Raw genomic sequence first — 20,990 nt, 5'->3', positions numbered from 1 at the left:
TTTAATTCGGAAACATTTAAAAACAGATTAAAAGACAGCTTCAAAACGACCAGCCGAGTCGACCTCAACAAGAAAACGAAACTTTTTAGGTAAATTTCTCATATTTGTAATCGGTAAAATACTTTATAAAAATACATTTTCAGTCCCTGAAGAAGATCCAAAACGGATTGAAACGTTGGATTTATAAAAACAAAAATCGTTTTTGCTTAAAAAAGACTGCAAGCCGGAATTCCCATGGGAAAAAACAATATATTCAGTCGATCCCCATACACAAGTACCTTATGGTAATCAAACCAAAACAAAATTGCATGTTCTGCCTCTCTGTCTTTTCAATCGAAGGCGGTCATGTAGAATCAATGAAAAAATTCAAATCATCTTGAAAAATTTTCAAGAGACTTCCATCAAATTTGGTACGCAAGCAGGTGTGGATATGATTAATGGATTTTTTTATACACTAAGTGACCCTCACTCCGTTGAAACCGTAATGCAATTTGTATCCAATTCTAAACACCAGTACGTTTTGAAAAAAAAAACAGATGATTCTCGTCCAATTGGTAGAGTAGTGAGGCTTACATAAGGCGTTGATTTATCGTAGTTTTTCAAAACAGGCATCCCATAAAATCCACGTATATCACGACACAACTTTGATAATTCAACGTTTATTTTTTATTGAATATCGGCAAACCCGAAGCAATCGGCTTAAAACCTGAGTCAATGGGTGGTAATCAGGGATGCCACATTATAATCTGCATTTTCAAGCCCGAAAAATCGATATTCGGTATGAAAATAAAAAAGCTGGTAAAAATACCGATTCATCATATTAACGGCTTACATTCTTTTTTTTCTTTGATATCTCATGTTTCTCTAATACTTTCCATCATCTTTGAAATAGTAATGTTTATTCCCAAGCAACCAAAAGTCCCATAAAACAGGTACAAAAAAGCTTACTCGGGCCCCCTAATTGATATGAAGTACTTTCTGTGCAGCTCAAAATTTAAGTATTGATACTTTCAAGTTTCAAAACAAGTCTTAATGGCCTTTTTCTGCTTCCAGCGGCGATTATTTAAGCTTCCAAAAAATTCTCTCTCCATCTCAACCTGCACCTTGGGCATCGGTTCATATTTAAATTGATCTGAATTAAAATTTCAATATAATAAATTATACATTTTAACAATTTCCAAGCTATAAAAAATGATTTATTGATTATATGCCCTTTTGTGATGTTCGTTCACATTTCATATTCATGAAATGGCGGACATGTCTCAAAAAGGCTATTTGAAGAGCATTTTGGAACTTTTAGTCCATAGAAGGCTATTTGAGACTTAATTTGTAACTTTTAAACTGAATGGATGCAATTGATATGTCACAAAAAGGCTATTTGAGGAACATTTTGTAGTTTCCAAAGAAGGGTATTTGAGAGCCAATGGATGCGATAGACTTTTCACAAAAAAGGCTATTTGAGGAACATTTTGTAAATTTTATACTCGCATACGAGAAAATTCCCTTTAGAACCTTTGTTCAGCGAAATTCGGACTGTGGAGGCACACATTTAAGTAGATATGGGACTGTTGGTTGCTTGGGATCATGGCTGCACCATGAACTGAACATAGTAAATATTCAAAGGAAGGTAATATTTAGAGCTAACTCGCAAAGGAACGCATGAAGTTACTGTGAAAAATATATACAAATTTTTTGTAAATTATTTGGAAAATGATCAATTTGTGTCATATTTTACGTCGATAATATAAAGGACCTCCCCTCTTTTTCAAGATGAGGAGGTTTTGTAACTTATCAGAAATAATTAACGGCCCAGAAAACCCGATATACCAACTTTCACGACAATCAAAGCCAATTGAACGAAAACACTTCTGCATATGGAAAAACACACCAGCTAGATTCCAACGTATAATGGTTTTAATTCTGGGGTGCCATTTGAAAAGTTGGACGAAAAAAAATCAAAAAATTATTCAATTTTGAAACCGTTACAACTTTTGAATGACGCACCATAGAGGTTCAAGATCTTCGGAAAGTTGTGTTTAAAATCTACGGAAATAAGATGCAGCTTGAGAAATTAGAGTTCAGAGGAACAGTAAAGTAGGATTTGTTGAACAAAAAACTCTCTTTTTCCATACTTATTTCCAAACTAACTTTGATTTTTTTGCAACAGCCCATTTCAAATTCTAGAGACACCAAAACTAGCATAGCTGTTATTGAGCCCAAAAGGAATCCAAAACCGTTTAATACTTTTTTTTGGCCCGACTCTCACCAGTCTAGTGTGAGAGATTGAGAATATCTCACCGCAGTAAACTCGTAACACGTTACTGGCGTTACGATCTTCTACAAACTTGTTCCTCATTGCATAAGCAATAAATCCTGCAATTCTGAGCTATATAAATAGCATGTTGGAGGCATATTTGAGAACATAAAGACTGAAAGTATGTTGATTTTACATACATTTAATAATTAAAATTACATCAAAAGGAATGAAAAAAAACATCTTTTTTTAATTACATTTGTGAAAACTTAGAGACAAGACGAGCAAATGTCTGAGAAATTGGAGAACGGTTGCGATGGACTGAGTGAATTTTAGGAATTATGTTCGTCAAGTTACGTCGTGAGACGGAATACTATGATAATAAAATAAAATAATACTCTTAGAATTTTTTTTGCCCTGAAGAGTGTCTACACGTTGTAGATACCAAACAGGGATGCCAGGTGGTTTTGCCAAAAATCAAAACATCATTAGGAAAAAAAATCAGAATATTTCAGGACACCACTAATTGCATAAATAAAGGCGAAATTTCGCCTTAATTTATGCAACTGAGACGAACAGAATCTTGGCGGGCCTGCATTTATAGACGCAAAATAATTTAGAAATTATTTCCACAAATTTTTTTACGTATTTATACAAAGATTTTACTGCATAACAAAGATTCTACGTGTGTCTTATAGTAAGCACAAGGTACCTTAGTAGTAAATAACTACTTCACATCCACATATGTAACTGACTCATGAATTTGCCGTTAGGTCACTTAGATGATTAATATCCGTGTTGTTCAATTGCCTCAAGCGTTGCAAATTCTTTTTAGAAAAGAGAGTTGTCAGCCATCTGATTTTGTTAGCTGAAGTGAAATTTTTTGAGTCTGGTGATTATGGGTGGTGATAATGAATGGGATTAAAATTACTGTGTAGTTTATAACGTAGCCACTACGTTCAGATTATTTAACGTGTATGGAAAACTACCATATAAATATCACCTGAACCAAAGATTATCATCGTTAAGATTATAGCTCAGTTGGCAAGTCAGTTGCTTCCAGAACCGATGTCCGTGAGTTCGAGCCCAAGAGTAAACATCGACCACATTTGTACCGGATAAGTTTTTCAATGACTGTCCGCCAACTGCAACGTGGATATGAAGTCGCAAATGCCATATAGATGGTAAAACGACTATAATCGAAACAAAAAGTTATGCTTATTTTATTACAGTTTTGTTTTTTGTTTAATTTAACTATAAATTCATTTACAATGTAGATGTTTTTTGAAAATCAGGACAATATCGGACAGTTTAAACATTAAGGACGGTCTTTCGAAAATCTGGTCAATTCCTGGTTTATCAGGACACCTGGCACCCCTGATGCCAAAGCAGAAGAATCCGACATCAACAAACTGTCGTAAGGTGACCGTTTTAGACGTGGCGGGTTATCACTCTTTGAACGCGCGCGTTTGAAAATGGAGTAGCATCACTCTTTTCGCCATAACAGGAAGACTTTGGCAAATTTCTTCTCATAGGTAGATCTTTATGATTGATGCTGCGAAGTTTACCGGGTTTGCCAGTTTATTATATTGTAAGACACGTCCTTCTTTTAAAAACTTCATGTTATTTCTTGTTGACGGGATGATCTTAAATTCAAAAAGAAATATTCGAACTGAGAAAGACTTCATGAACACAACCAGTAAGGTTATTTTTGTAAACTACCTTATTCAGAAAAATGTACAATTTTTGATAGACTTTTCTGGAAAATGGAAAGTTACCATGTAACTCTCACCCCGAAGTAAGTAGGTACCAATCATTTCGCCCGGAAAAGGTCATTTCTATTGACCTCCCGGGCCGCGATTGACGTTCACTCAACATCTCATTACGGTTCAAAGTTCAATTATTTCTACTGCACACTCGTCAAACACCTTGTGCGTTGTTGATCCTCCAATATCGATAGGTACATCTGTAAGTTGTTTGGTACGTCACCATCGAATCTTTTTGCTCCTCCATCATCAACTGGCATCGAGAATGAGAAGTGAATTGAGAGACAGAGAGCGTGTTAAGTGCTGGTCAAGCTCACATTTCAAGGTACCTTTGCAGCTATTAAAATATGGCTGCCAACTTTGCTCACCTATGTAACTAACTACCCCGTGTTGGTGATTGAGCAGATCGAGCTTAGGCTAGTGACGTCGAATCTAAACTACGGTTGGAAGTGGAAAATTTGCTTGGAACTTCAATGGGGAACTACCACCTTATTGTTGTTGGCTTACGAATGCGTTTCACAGAAGCTTTCGATCGAGTTTGCTGAGCACATGTTTGCTTGAGCTAGGAATTCCGTGGTGGAAAACAAAGCACCTCGCAATGCGTCAAGCGTTAAGCGTCATCGTCATCTGGTCACTCGATGATGATGGTGATGATGGCGAAGGAAAATGACGCGTCATCTCGATCAAACAGTGAGTGGCCTGTGGTTGATGGGAGTCCTTGGAAAATTGTGAATCATTTGTTGTCGCTTTACCGAAGCGAAACTTATGTTTAAAAATCAGCTTATAATTAAATGGATCTGGGGTTTTTTTTTTCATTTCGTTGATTCACTTGGCATGTCCTGTTAGAGGGGAAGCCCGAGAAGAATCCAATCCATTATCACAATTTAGATACAGATAGACTCACTATCAGCTTTCTTTTTTGGTGATTTAGAACGTAGAGTAATATTGACATTGATTTAGAACTTGTCCTTGACCATTACTCGAAAATAAGAGTCAAATTGAAACTAAAGGGTGTTCCACAAGAAAAGCTGTTAACAATGACTTATTTTAGCGATCCTTTTAAAACTTCCAAAAAATAAACTTTTAGCCTGATTTCGGTGATCAAAATCATATAAGAACAATTCGCTTTCCCTGACCCAAAGCTAAAGGAGGCAGTAAAAGTCGTACCGTTGAACTTGAAAATTCGTGCGAACTATTCAACGTTAAATTATATTAATTCAAAAATTTTGGAATAAAAGCCAAACAGCATCAAAATGCCAAAATAAATTCGCTAAGTTTCGGACTTGATATTGGAATTCAAGGGTAGATTTGAAGATATTGGATAGCATTCTATCCATTTACAACACAGTTTTCCGATGGCTTTGGCTTATTGTCAGGATAATTACAAATGGAACACTGCGAAATGTGCTGTGATACCTAAATAAAGGAAAAAAAAACCATCAGGTTGGCCTAAATAAGCTCCATAGAACAAATTTGGCTAAAGTGAAGTATCCTGCATTTATTTAACATGGAACCGGGAAAAACCGGGAATTTCGAGAAAAAGTTAGAAATACCCGAAAAGTTGCCATGTTTTAGAAAATTTACTACAAATTAAAAAAATATTTGTAACTAAGAATGTAAGAAATTTTTGGGTTAAAATAAATGTGATAATAACAAAACTCTTCCAAAAGCATAGAAATATTTCCCATCAGAATTTTTCGAAATTTACAGAAATTTAATCGCAGACGTGTGAATGAATCGATTTGAACAAAATTCGGCTTAAAATCATCTCAGGCATAATTTTTCTTTGAACGACATGAGAACATTTTCACATATTTGGAAAAAAAATCTTACTTAAAGACTTCTATCCTACAAAGTTTTGAAGCTTATGATTTTTCATATCTAAAAGGAAACAAGTTTTGAGAAAAAGTTATTTAAGATATCTTCAATTGTCGCTCTTAAATTGCTTCCATTTATGTTATCCGGAAATTAATAATTTTTCAAACCAAGTTTCAGAAAAATATCTTTTTTTTATGTTCTCATGTTGAACAGAGGTATGATTTTTGGCATTGATGAACGATAAGTTCAATTCCAAAAGACATACCCCTGTTCAACAGCTAATTACTCTTTTGCTGAATAAGATACGAAGTTACTGTCTTCGACAAAGTTGTTCAGCGGAAATTTTTTTAGAGAATTTATAAATTTACACTCAAACCACTAGCAAGGACGGATGCACAGAAGAAACAAAATCTATGATGATTTTTCAGTACAAAATATTAATTTTTTTCCATACAAACTTAAAAGTTTAAATTTACTCATGTAAACGTCACTTAAAAATTCTGTAAAAAATCATGGATGAGTTTTGAACCAAAACGAAACTTTTTAGACCCCAGAGTATAGGAAATTCAAAAATGATCCAAAATCGACTCAGTCTACTACCGCCTATCCCATTCGAATTGTTATGCTTTTGCATGATTTTTTTTAAATGGTAACATTTTTTTTATCAAATTTCTCTGTTTTGGAAATATTTACTTTATGAAGTTTCAATATAATGATAAGCCAAGACAAATTTTGGAAAACGTTTCTTCCTTCATGTGATTCATTTTTGATCATTTCTAGTTACTATTAGTGCAGCTCTGGAAAAATTTTGGAAGTCAATATTTTTACTTTTGTGACTTTACTCGAAAGAATTCTAAAATTGTTTAAATTTCAAATCAGGATTGCGGATCTCATGGTGAGCCATGGTTTAGTATTGAAAATTGAAATTAACCCGGAAAATCATCATTTTAACCGAAAAAAAGGGATAAACTTGGGAATTTCAAAACGAAATATCGCTAGCAACCCTGAATATATTTTTTATCTGTTTCGATTAAAGTTCTTTTATCATTTTTGTTGAATTCGAGATTCGAGACTTTCCATCAACGTTGCAGTTGGCGGACAGTTATGGCGAATCATAATCTGTACAACTGTTTTAGAACTTACGGACATCGCCTAAAGAAGCAACTGACTTGCCAACTAAGCTACGTGACAAGCCATTTCCCTTTATATCGCTTTTTCAAATGGGTTTAGCAATATTGATTCAGTAAAATATCATCATTTTATGTGAATAACACAACTAAACGAGTTTGAAACCGATATTCTCTGAAATTTGCCACGAAAATAATCCATCAAGATGTCTACAACATTTTTTTTTAGGATTTGCGAACTAAATCGAGCAGACTATTAAAATTTTTACAAAATCTTTCCATAAAACTACCCATTTTAAAGCTCGGGTGTATTAAGATTGCTTCAAAATTTGGGTAATACTTATTGCGAACATTTTGATAATTAGATTATAAAACAAAAAAATTGGAAAAAAGGTTGAAAAAATTACCAGTTAAGACTACGCAACACTGTATAAAATGTACAAAACCGCTTTTTTTTTAAATTGTGTAATTTCAATGGTTTTAAAAATGCTGTGCCTTTCTATTGGTAAAACAGACAACTCAATAAGTAAAAGGCAATTTGAGAAATCAGAGTAATAAGGAAACAATTGCGTTTTTCGGATGATCGTGAGAAAAACTTTCTTTGTACGCTCCTTCCTTGACAAATTGAATATGACCCAGTCCAGCGTTGCATCAAATCATTTGGAAAATTTTTTTTCATGATTATAGTAAAAACTTTAAGATGCTTAAATTTTAACAAACACACAATGAATATCGCCGGTGTTTACTTATGTCAACCTTTAATGTGCAACTAATAAAAGTTTTCTATGCAGTTGAGCCTCCCTGCGCCTCTCAGTCCGTCTTATTTGGCGGAACTGGCATCAAATTGAAACAAACAAAGCAGCAGCCTTTCTAGTCTGCGCTTCTTCATTCCGTCTTATTCTCCGGATCTAGCGTTCTTTCAAATCAAAGCGACAGACATTCAAATCAGGCATCACTTTAAAATAAACAAAGCAGCAGTCTTTCAAATCTGCGCTTTTTCAGTCCAGAACTTACACCAGAACTAATTCATTCCAATAGAAACAGCAGCCTCTCTAATTTACACTTTTTCAGTCTGTCTTATTTACCGGAACTTCAGTCCGTTTTATTATCCGAAACTGGCATCACTTAAAAACAAACAAAGCACCAACCTTTCAATTCGACACTTTTTCAGTCCGTCTTATTTTACTGGAACTGGCTGCATTTAAAAACAAACAAAGTAGCAACCATTCAAATCTGCACTTTTTCAGTCCATCTTATTTACCGGAACTTGCATAATTTCAAAACAAACAGGCCAGCAGCCTTTCATTTATTCAGTCCATCTTATTTACCGGAACTGGCATCATTTTGAAACAATCAAAGCAGTGCTTTTGCAGTCCATCGTACAAATTTGCCGAAACTTCTGTCATTTCAAAACAAACAAAGCGGCAACTTTTCCAATTTGCGCTTCTTCAGTCCGTCTTATTTACCGGATCTGGCGTTCTTTCAAAACATACAAAGCAGCTGACATTCTAATCTTCTTTTTCAATTTATCTTATTTACCAGAACAGGCATCATTTCAAAACAAACGAAACAGAAGCCATTCAAATCTGCGTTTCTTCAGTTCTTTTTATTTACGGGAACTGGCACCATTTTAAACAAACAAATCAGCGCTCACCGTACCAACTACGCTATTGCCGAGAACTGACGATTAATCGGAGGAAAATTCAAAAACTTGCTTTCGAATGTCTGAATCTCAAGATAAGACCAATAACTGATTTGAGTTTTTGTTAACACTTCAAATTCTATTTGAGTGATGACACATGTATGTTTTATTTATATTTTTAACTTTTATTTTTATTCCGTACATTCATCTTATCTCCACAATGGTTCGAAAATGACCTAAAATTCTAAGTGTTAACTCATCGAAAGCATGCAATGTGTGTGTAACACGAAAATTTGATTCTGAAAGATGAAATACGTTTACGAAAACGTAAAAAAAACGAGCAATTTGCTCCACAACACTGTTTTCGTGGCGTCACATTATTCCATTTTCCTTCTAACGTCTTTATTTCTCAACCGATTTTAGTTCTGCAAAATGCATTGAATGTGGCTTTATAAGTTTGGAGAGAATCCAATATTACATTACAATAGAGCTCCAGAGTGCGTTGTAAACCTTTTAAAAACCTGTTATTTCCGTTGCGTCTCATCTTTAAAAATATCCCTTTCTCCACCTGTAGCTACAGGGAGAGAATATTGATGGTTAGAGTGTAACACATTCGTCGCCACGCTCATTTTGGTAGTTTCACTAGCCGGGCCCTAAGAAATTTTCAGAGAGAGAAAGCAAAGAGGGAGAACTTCCATATTTGAAACGTGTGGAGAAGCTGAGCGGTAAACTTAAGTAATAGAGCGTCACACGCTTTTTGATGTGACGGGCCCTCCCATGAAATAAACCCGTCACCCGAATATGGGTGCCGTGGCGACGAACGTGTTAAACTATGTATAGTTGAATAAAGATATAAAGTTTATAGTTTTCAAAATAGATGATAGAAGGATAACAAAAAAATTAAATAATTATAATGTAGAATTTCAGTTGATAAAAAATTGATTGTTTCGTTATTTATGGTTCATCTCTCATTAACAGTTTGAGAAGCTCTTCCTGGAAGAGAGACACGTTCTAGAATTGAAATTTGGCACAGAGTTTGAGAACGAAAACGATAGCAAATGAATGTTGATGAGAGAGACCTCTCGTTGAAAACTTTGTAGAGATTTCTGATCGGCCTAGAACGAAGCCTAGTGGTAAGGCGTCAGATTGATAAGAGTTGTAAACGAGTACAGTTGTAATTTAGTTCGTTGTCGAAACTAAATAATCGATAGGTCACAAAACCACCCTCTATAATCCGAAATTATAAAAAGTTTGCTTTAAACGCCTTGACATCCTGAATGTAATTGGCATTCGCTATATTTTGGGTACAGAACGATACAGATTTTTTTTTAATTCAACCCGTGCAGTGACAAAATATTTAAAAATTTATCAAAAGTGCGTTTTTATTATTTACAAATAAACTTATTGAGTTGAATATATCTCGTATTTTATAAATCGAATTCAATTTTTTTAATGCAAAAACAAATCTGAAGAATTCACCTTTCAAATGGTGTTTGACACCTTAAACGAATATGAATAATAAAAAAAAAACCACTTCATGGTGGACGGCCGCGTAGAATGGGTCATCTAGTTACGACTTAGCTTAAAATAAGAAAATTCTCCCAAAAATACACTTAAAATTCACTCGAATCCTTATTGCGTATTTATCAATAAAATTTCTTTAATATTCTGCTAGAAAACATGCAATGCTCTTAAAATAAATAAAATAGAATCTCAAGTTATCGTTTGGAATCACCTAGCAGTATTGTGTATCGGGCAAACCATTGGAATCAGTCTTCTAAATCATGCTATTTCATTTCATGCGTATCACTGTTATGAGACATCGTATTGTTAATTTGATAAGATAATTTGGAAGCCAATGAGTTGAACTTGATTTTTGGATATTTTGTAGAATTATTCTTGAAGACCAACTTCATAAAAAATTTAGTTTAGTTTGATAACAGAACAAAATTTAGCTTAAACAGTAGGTATTTGCTAGGTATGGATGACCCTTTTCAAAAAGGGTAATTTTCGAACCTGAGCATCTTGCCAAGTTTCAGCTACTAATTTCATCGTAGACCAACAAACAAAACCACGGGAAATTTTTTTTAAACAGCGATTCTGATATTTGGGTTGAATTTCAAAATTTAAGTTCCAATAAAAAGGATCCTTGATATATGTATATAACTTTTTTGAAATTTTATCGCGAAATTTATAATGAATCATCACTCTGCTTTGTATCTAATGGGATTCCTGTATTTTCTACAGGAACAAACCCACAGGAATTGTTTTTTGAAAACGGAGACTCTAATTTTTAGTGTATTTGTAAATTTTTGTTCAAATAAAAAGGATCCTTATGTATTACTTTTTTGAAATCATTTCGAGCAATTTATGATGAATCATGGTTCGGCTTTGTGATTTGTGTAAATAAGTCTGTATTTTCTATTTTAGATCTTTCAGTTTGTCATTAAAATCATGGTATCAAGTCGATTCCTGTCACATTGGTTTTCGTTATTTCAACTCTTATTCTGGAGATTTAAATATAAACATTCAAAAGTAGTTCAAATTCACTTTTTTGACCAAACTATAGAACATTACTTAGATCTTTTACAAAAGATTTTCTATAAAGGGGAAATTTTAAAAACAAAATAAACTTTGTTATTTCTTATAGCCTAGGAGAAATGTTTTGCAGCGTTCGAAAAGGTGGGAAAAGAATTCAAATCTGAAATATCAAACACTTAGTGACGTACTTCAGTGAAGTCCCGCTCGTTGAAAATATTAGGTACAACTGTTCTACGATATACATTGTGAGTTTAACATGAATAGCCAAGCCAACTATCAATGTCATTACATTGAGTGATTAACTACTTTTGTTTTGGGAAAAAAAATCTTTCGTACCATTTTTTTCTAGGAAATTTTGATACTTTTTATATTTTTCGATCAAATGTATGTAATAGTTAAATAGAGTGCAAACATTAGACACTTCAATCAATTTTAAAAGAAACAGATATACTTTTTGAACCTTTCTAAAAACGCCAATAAGTTTTTATTAAATAAAATGTTGAAAAGATTCATAAACATTTTCGACATTCTACCATTTAAATTGAAATAAAACCTTTTCATATAACCACCACCCTATGCAGGAGCTTTTCAAATGATTTCATTATAGCAGCTTTTCTAGCACAACGTTTAAAGCTTTTCCAAGTTTTCAGCACACTCTCTTTTTGAGAGCCATCGGATAAGCTCCCAGGAAACTTGAAAGCAAACTTTGACGCGACTCCAAAACCAACCGCTAAAACGAAAAGGGGAAAATGAAAGCTTAAGTAGGCGGCGAACTGGAAAACTTGAGGGACTTGCATGCAAGTCCAGCAACGAACTCCGACAAACGGTTTTGCTCGCACGAAACCTTTTAAGCTTGAGTGAAGCTTAGTGGAAATCGTTTTGGTTTTTTTTTCTTTTCAAATTTCAAGAGAGATGATCTTTTCTTAAATGTTAAATAAAATATTCAAAGAATTTTTAGAAGTTTTTTTTTTAATTACAACCTAAACACGTTAAATAGATTTGATACGTCCAAGTAGATGCGTAGTTTAATGATCAGCTGCAGAATGAAATCTTAAATTCCGAACGAAAAAAAAAGATCTAGAATCATTCACACGTTTCGGCAACCGGTCGAGAGTGTGGAATAAATTAGCATTCACAAATTTGCTACCAATATGGGTTGGACAATGTTCTTAGCAACAGAACGAGATTTTTTTAAGAAAAAAAACCTTCACGCTCATCCAATTTGGATAACCGTTTTTTTCTTATTTTTGAAAGACGAATTGAAAAACTAGTTTCTAATGAGCGGATATAGTTTCTGTTTCAGCATTTTTTTTGTGTGGAATTGGTGATTTTTTTTGAAAAAAGAAAACGAAAAACTTGCCACACGCTTGAACGATCGGAATCGGTTGGGCTGATTGATATCACAAACAGTGACAGAAACTCGACGCAAAAGTCTCTTATGCGTCCTTCGTCATTAGGCGGGCAGCCCTGATAGGTTTCGAAAAAATATACAAATATCAAGATCGCGAGATCACCACGACATGTGTGATAAACTTGAACTTGAGAGCAGGAATTTGTCCGCGGCAGCTCAACTCTCACTCACAAGGCGACCGTGAACATTGGAATTGTCATCTCCAAGGGCGATCCACAATAAAAACTGATTATCTGTAGGCTTTTTAGTGTTGTTGGATTCCCGAGAGCATGCCACTGTCCATTGTCCAGTGCCTATAGGAGAGTTTTTTCATAGTATGTTTTTCTTTTTCCGGTACGATGCACAAACATATGAATTATTGCCATATGCGCATAGGTTTCACAGGGTCGGGTTGAAGGGGTTACTACGAAATGACATGTGGAACTTTTATTTGAAATTATACTAGCCTTGAGTTTCCCCCAAATCACAGAACAATACTGATATACTCAAAAATAAATTCTTGAGTGACTTCTATAAGGTGACGAAACATTCGTTTTCTAATGAATAATTCTCAGCCCTGAAAGTCGATTTTCGGCTTAACACGAATCTGGCATTTTAAACACCATATCAGTTAACAGACACCCATAGTTCAAGTTGGATTGAGCTAAAATATTACCCACGTCAGTCTTTGGGGCGATTGACAAAAAGGGATGGTTTCCAATAGTGGAAGATGAATTTTACTGTACATCCATTGTTATCATGAACTAGCTGATCCCATACGAACTCCGTTTCGTTATGAACTTGGAATATGTCGTGAACAGTTTGTATGAAAGTCAATTGCCGAACATTTTCCAGATGCACTTCCGAATTCATTGTTAAGTAATAATTGCAAAAATATTGGACGATTACTTTTTTTGTCGTCTGCTACTAAATTTAAAATTAGGAATCAGTTGACCAGACCAAAAGCCCCCGTGCATAAATTTTGACTCGATCGTTGCATAACAACGCAATTATTGCCAAAAAGTTAAACCCCTTTCGATGGCCTTTTATACAATCTTTGAAATCTGAAATCAATTGCTCTTCCCTCAAAACTGCTGTGAACAAATTTTCAAAGAAATCCATTGCAAAATAACGTCAATATGGCTAAAACAGTGAAAAATTGATTAACATGGACGACCCCTTTCGTCGACCCTTGGCAAAACATTTGACATCTGAAATCGATTACCCGTCCCCGAAAACTACCGTGTGCAAATTTTCATTCCAATCCGATGTTAAATAACGACGATATTGCAAAAATATTGAAAGGTTAATATGGACGACCCCCTTTGCAGGCCCCTAACACTGAATTTAATACCTGCAATCCATTGCTCGTTCCTCAAAACCCTCGTGTACCAATTTTCATCTGAATCCGATATATAATAACGACAATATCGCATTAACAGTGAATATATAATATGGACGACCCCTTTAGCCGACCCCTTACTTTAATTTGGATAAGTGAAATCAATTGTTTGTCTCTAATAACTCCTATGTGCAAATTTTCATCCCAATCCGATGAACAAAAACGTCAATATCACTAATATATTGAAAAGTTGATATGGACGACCCCTTTTGCCGACCCCTTACACTGAATTTCATACCTCGAATCGATTGCATGTCACTCAAGACTATCGTGTACCAATTTTCAGCTGAATACGATGTATAATAACGCCAATATTGCAAAAACAGCGAACAGTTAATATGGACGACCCCTTTGGCTGACCCCTTACAGAAAATTTGACACCTGAAATCAATTACCCGTCTCTCAAAACATTCATGTGCAAATTTTCAACACGATCCGACGAAAATAAACGTCAATATCGCGAAAACAATATTTGACTTGTATGGACGACCCCCTCCAGAAGGGGTCATCCGAAAATCTGAAAACATTTTTCATCCTTCCTGGTCCTAATGAGCATCCATGCCAAATTTCAGACCTCTAGCTCTTAAGATGGCTGAGTCTATAGAGGACAAACAAACAAACAAACAAACAAACATACAGAAATGGCTTTTTATATATATAGATTCTATTTATACTTAAAATTGAGATGCTGTTAAAACCATTTCCTTCCATGGCGACCGTCAAAAACAGTTCTTTGAGTTCAAACATGTTAGCACACGGCCGTCAGTTATTAATGAATTTGTTCAGGTTACCTCGAAACATAGAAAAAAGTGAAAAATTTAAACTCGCAAACACGATATCGATAGTTACTGACCGAGAAAGAGGAACCAAAACTGCGTTAAACTGCAATGAAGTTCTCGATTCGAAATCAAACAAGAAACCAAAGGTCTTGGAGAATTCCTTCAACAACCGATTTCGAAATAATTTAACATGTTCGATCATCGCCTAGAATTTTTCTTTCCTTGGAGCCATCCAGTCAGGGTTCATATCAGTGCAAAAAAAAAAGGAAAAAAACCAGCAGTTTGTTTTCAATCGGCAAACTTAACTTAGCCGCGGCGCGTGTTCTTCAAACTCCGAAACCCCACTTTCAGGGCAACTTGTGGGTGGGTGGGTAATTGTTTGGTTGATGAGTGCGTGATACACCTCTTTCTACACACCCCTTCCCCCCTGAGAGCATGCATGCTGCAACTGGAGCGGGTGGCCAAGATTGTAAAGGCAACCACGTGTTTGTTCGGGGGTCTGACGTTGTGGGTGTTTTTTTTCTTGCGATTGCACCGCCTAAAATTGCATAACTTTCCAAAGTGCAGCAAACCCGCAAGCAAATCCAAACAGACCGCAGACCGCTGTAATGGTTCCACTAATTCAGTGCGAATTTGTACCATTTGAGCTGACTGAGCCAAACCACACGGGGTGATACGATTTTGGAGCGCTAGGAGTTATTGGGGGTGATTGCGTGACTCTTTTTTGGAATGAGTTTTTTTGGATCTGTGTTAGTTGAAGTCTTTTTTTTTGTTATCGATACAATTAGAATAAACTTCGTCGTTGGTTCTAAGTGGGATATGTTTTCACGAAATTAAAAATATCTTTTCGATACCTAAGGATCAGTTTCTATGGTATTTGAATGTATGAAAATAATAATTGGGTCATTAATTGTTGGATTTAAATTAGTAGCAGATCCTGATTCCAGGGAAGGAATCTGTTAAACGGAAAATGCCAACAGGATTCAGCTCTTTTTCCGATGAACCGTAGAACGTTAGACTCCAAAAATATAAAAAGACAGCCAAATTAAAATACAGACACTTATGTTTTCCAACGAAATCAAATTAATTTCGAATAAAATACCATAGCCAAGCAACCAAAAGTCTCATATCTACTTTAACTCATGCCTCCAAAGTTCGAATTTCGCTGAACAAAGGTTCCAAAGGGAACTGGTACCGAGTTTTCTCGAATGTGAGCATGAAAGCTACAAAAAGTTCCTCAAATAGCCTTTTTGTGACAGTATAAACATTACAGATTAGGTCTCAAATAGCCTTCTATGGACTCGAAGTTCCAAAAAGTTCCTCGAATAGCACATGAATATGAAATGCGAACAATCATCACAAATGGGCATATTATCAATACATCATTTTTTAGCTTGGAAATTGTTGTAATGTATAGTTTACATTGAAATTTAAACTCAGAACAGCTTAAGTAGGCTTGCCAGATACTTTCAGAAAAACGCGGAACATTTTCCGAAAAAAGCGGGACATTTAAGAAACTCTCAAAAAAGCTATATTTTATAGTCAAACTTCTACGTATACTATCAGTCAAAGTTGTTCATAGGAAGTTCACTAAGGTTATTTTAATGCGGATTTATTTTGCTCAGTATGCCTTACATAACTTTTACATACACGGTTTTTTGCCATATGCACCATTATTTTCTAAGGTTCTCGCAAATTAACACGTTCTCAAGAGAAAATATTTTAAGTCGTACATGTATAATCGGCGGATTCGATCATGCGTAAAAAATCTTTGTGTAATTTACACAAAAATTTGTTTGTTTGTTAATTTGTTAAAAAGTGTTAAAACTCATGAAAATTTACATTTTTATATACTTTGGTTGGACAATTGAGTGGTGTATAATATAAGGCAAAAGATTCCGGGAAAAAATAATCTCTATAATTATATAATAAGGTTGCCAGATTGCCCGGTTTTATCCAGGTTTGCGCGGATATTTGATACAAAATTTGGGAACAGCCCGGTCCGGGCCGGTTGCCTGTATTTCATTTAAAAATGTCCGGATTTTGAACGGATTTTTTCACTTTATTTGGCAAATCAAACAAAAAAAATAATTTTTTTTTAAATTTCTTTAGGCTGGAACAAATATCAATTTCTTCTTTTGTTCCCCCCCCCCCCCCCCCCCCCCTCGAAATTTCCAAAAACCCGAAGGGAGAAATAAATAAAGTTTTAAGTATTTCATGGAAATTTTGATAAAAAATTCAAGTATCCGAAAGATTACAAGACCAAAAAAGAAATTTTGGAAGATGGAAGTAATTTCACAATGTGTATTCTTGATTTTATTGAATTTTTGAATAAAAAATTTCATTATTTTATAGGTTTTGTGCAATGATATAGCATGCAATTTTTTGCATGCAAGATTTTGTACAATTTATTCCAATTTATTTGTTTTTCGCATTATTTTTTTATTGTCCCTCCCCCTCGCGATGTTCCAACTCTGAGTGACAAAAGAAGGATTTGAAATTTGTTCCGGCCTTATTAAGCCACCAAATCAATTTTATTTCAGCAAATTTGGCAAAATAATCTTGAAAGCATTTTTCGAAGCGCTCATTACGATTTAAAATCTGTTTTTCAATTTTGATGAATTGTTTTTTCTTTTCAACTCTTTTATTTATTTATGTTGAGTAATTTTTGGGTTTTGACAAAATTTGCCCGAATATTGCCCGGATTTTTGGTTGTCAATTTAGAAATGAAATGCCCGGGTTGTGCCAGGTTTTTATCGAAAATTGCCCGGATACGTACTGAAAAAAATCTGTCAACTTTATTCTATAATCTAATATAGTATTAGGAAGGAACTTAAACAATATTTTTTTCCATCATTGGTTGAACGGTCTCCCAAAATTCTTAACTTTATCAGAAAGAAACTGTAATGCCAAGAGCTTAAGAGTTATTCAGTATTATCTCATAAACTATGAAAAATGCTGCTTATTTTGAAAAAAGACATATTCGAAAGATTTTCTGCGTTGAATTCAATGAATTCAAATTGAGACTTATATTTTTTTTCCAGTGCCAGTGCAAGAAAAATGCGGAACATTTTGAGGAAAAAGCGGGACAGCGGGACATTCAACAAAAAAGCGAGACATGTCCCGCTTTTGCGGGACGCATGGCAACCCTAGCTTAAAGTAAACTCGCAAAGGATTGCTTTTAAAATTTTTTGACTTTTAAATGTTTCATACAACTGCTTTTACTAACCACGAATTTATCACACGTTGAAAGTCAGTTGGAGCAATTCATGAAGTAAATATGAAGTCAAGAATTTGTATAATTTTATGCTCAACAGTTATAAACATGGAATTCCAATTTTTTTAAACCGATATTATTTCAACGGATGCTTGATTTATTTGCCATCGTAATGTTTCTGAGTAAAAATTAACATCCGCCTTCGCTGTCGGCCACTGGCTGCCCTTGAGGGTATTCTAGAAAAACTTATTACCACTTCTAATTTTAGCTGCCAGTAGTGGCAGCGTGTTTGGCTATCATCACGAATGGTCTCGGTTCAAACCTGGTATCAAGACTAATTTTTTTCATATGCGAATCAAACAAATGTGTAGCTGAACTGGTGTGCGTGCCGGCATGTATCGAACAAAATCAAAAACAAAGCAGTTAAGTCAGATGAATTGAGGTGATGGGAGGAATGAAGATTGATGTCGAGAAACCGGCAGCACCACATGTGCTGATGGTGACCGAAGTAAGAGAGGAGAGGAGAGATTTTTTATTTTATTTTGCTGATTAAACGCTTACTTGTGAGCTGAACAGAAGGCCGTTCAAATCTGTTATGGAACTTCAAAGTTTCAATAAGAACTTAAATTTTGAACTGAATAAAACGAACTTCAGCACACTGATTATGCGATTAAGCTGTGTTTGACCTTTTAAACGAGATTTTTGGTTGCTTGGGTATACAATTAATTTTATGTACCTTAGATAGGGCGCCCACATAAAATCAAAGTAGAAAATGTTTAGAACAAATTCTGCATTGATCGTCGTTTCCCAAGTAACACAGATTAAACCAACTAGCATTTGAAAGTTGTGTTATGGTTTTATTGCGGCATTTCATGTGGAGCTAGTTTTAAACTGTTTTTTTTATGATCGTGAAAAATGCTGAGATTTTTTATTCAACCAAACAAATGGTTGAGTTCAGGAACAAATGTTTGGTTCAGGAAGTTCTGAAAGCACTAACAGAGCTTTTACTAAATATACTGTTTAACCTGGCACGCAGTGCTTCATTTTAAAACCGTAATAAAATTACATTGCAGTTCTCGATCAAGATATCGAAACAGAACACGCTCGGGCTAGATAGCACGTATTTGAATCGGAACTCCCATTTTTCAACATTTTTGATAAGTCATGTGTGTTATTTTTGAGTTGAATAAAAAAAATTATCAAAACCTTTGAAATACCTAAAATTGCCGGAAGTGGTATGAATATTTCTGCAATATGAGTATTGAGTGAAAGGGCCCAACTAACAGGAGAGAAAAAATAATTGTTTGACGCCATCATTAATCCAAGATGGCGGCTTCCACTTTTATTTCAAAGTTTTAAATGCCTGTAAATTTCATGAAACATCTACGATATGGGTATTGGAAGGAAAGGCTGAACGAGTAGAAGTCGAATTTCGCTATCTGACACCATCTTGAAGAATTTTCTTTTCAAGCACTGAAAATCCAACTTCTTTCACGAAGATCGATAACGTTCGCTAAACACTTTCCACTTACTTCTAGGTGTTTAAAAAATTCTCTTAAGACAGAAACGAGAGCAGATTAAGCTTCTATGAACCCTTTTTGAGGGAATTGAGCGGAAGCCGCCATCTTGGATTATAGGATGGCGTAAGAAAGTGAAATTCGACTTCTTCTAGTTTAGCCCTTTCACACAATACCCATATTCTGAGGTTTTCATGCTTTTAGAGTCATTTACAGCATTTTAAAGTTCAGCGGAAGCCACCTTCTTGGATTTCAAGATGGCGTCAGAACGCGAAACTTGACTTCTACTTATTAAGCCTTTTCACCCAATTCTCGTGTTGTGGCAGTTTCAAGCGATTATGAATTATTTACAAAATTTTAAACACCGGCGGTAGCCGCCATTATGGATTTCAAGATGGCGCCAGTCAACGAAAATCGACTTCACTTCATGGTATCATTCCACCGGACATTCACAACCAATCCCTTATTTATTTCATTTAAAAAATCTGTTCTTATTTACCGTACCAATAACACTAGTTTACTAAATTTATTAAAAAATTGAGAACGTCATCGCCTGACACAAATTTTTGTCGTAAAATCGGGCCCTGAATCCGAATATGAAATTCAAAAAAAATCTCAGTTAAACAGTTTTTTAGTTATGCTCCAAATATTTTTTTTTGTATATTAAAGGTGAATAAATTTTCAACCGATCATCTAAACTCCATTTTTGGGAATAGTCAACAGAATTGTTGACATTAGTGAAGTTGTGTTAGAAAAATATTTAAAAATGCATTTTTTCAAGAGGAAATTTTGTTTATCGAAAATTTTGGGCTTGATAGTAATATTTAAAAAATCTGATATTGTCTGAACCGTAAATGTCGATTTAAAACAAAGATTTAAAGTGGATATTTTTCAAAATCGGTTCAAAATTTAAGAAGTTCTGGTTATTTTACTAAAACAGTAATATTTGCAATTTTGAATAATTTAACGAACTGCAGTGTAATAATCATAATATAAAAAGTATTAAATATCATATTACCAAAAGAATTAAATATCATATTACCAAAAGGTCACATGCCTAATTTCAGTAATATATAACCATAGGGAGGGCTTGCTTGAACCTCAAGAGTGAATGGGATTTAAAGGAATTTTGCTCGAGAGCTTAAAATGTACCTACTAATAACAATTTGCTGCCAAAATTTGAACCGCGATAACTTTTTTATTTTAATTCCAATAGCCTTGCAGTCTTTAGGTGAAAAATTTGTCTAAATTAAGGCTTTTAGAAAAATATTCATAAAAAGCAATCAGTCAATGACGAATAAATTTATCACTGAAAAACCAGCATTGTTTGTTTCTCTCGAGCAAAATACTCTAAATCCCATTCACGTTTAAGGCTCAAGCAAGCCCTCCCCATGATTAGATATTACTGAAGCTAGGCATACGACCTCATGGTAAGTTAATGATCAATTTTATATTGAGGCAAGTGCGATTTATTATGTTTCATTCTTCCTATATTTAGATTTTTACTCTGCGGTTCGTTAAATTATTCAAACATGCA

General features: G+C 34.6%; 1 protein-coding gene across 2 annotated transcripts in view; it reads right to left on the bottom strand.

Moving 5' to 3' along the window:
* LOC129757671 (ABC transporter G family member 23) overlaps positions 1-20,990 on the bottom strand; it is a 208,239-nt gene that overhangs the window by 172,052 nt on the left and 15,197 nt on the right. The gene's annotated exons all lie outside the window — the stretch shown is intronic.

This window comes from Uranotaenia lowii, chromosome 1 (genome assembly GCF_029784155.1).
Source record: "Uranotaenia lowii strain MFRU-FL chromosome 1, ASM2978415v1, whole genome shotgun sequence".
In the NCBI taxonomy this organism is placed as follows: Eukaryota; Metazoa; Arthropoda; class Insecta; order Diptera; family Culicidae; genus Uranotaenia; species Uranotaenia lowii.
Note: the sequence above shows the minus strand (reverse complement) of the source record. Positions and strands in the feature narration are given on the sequence as shown.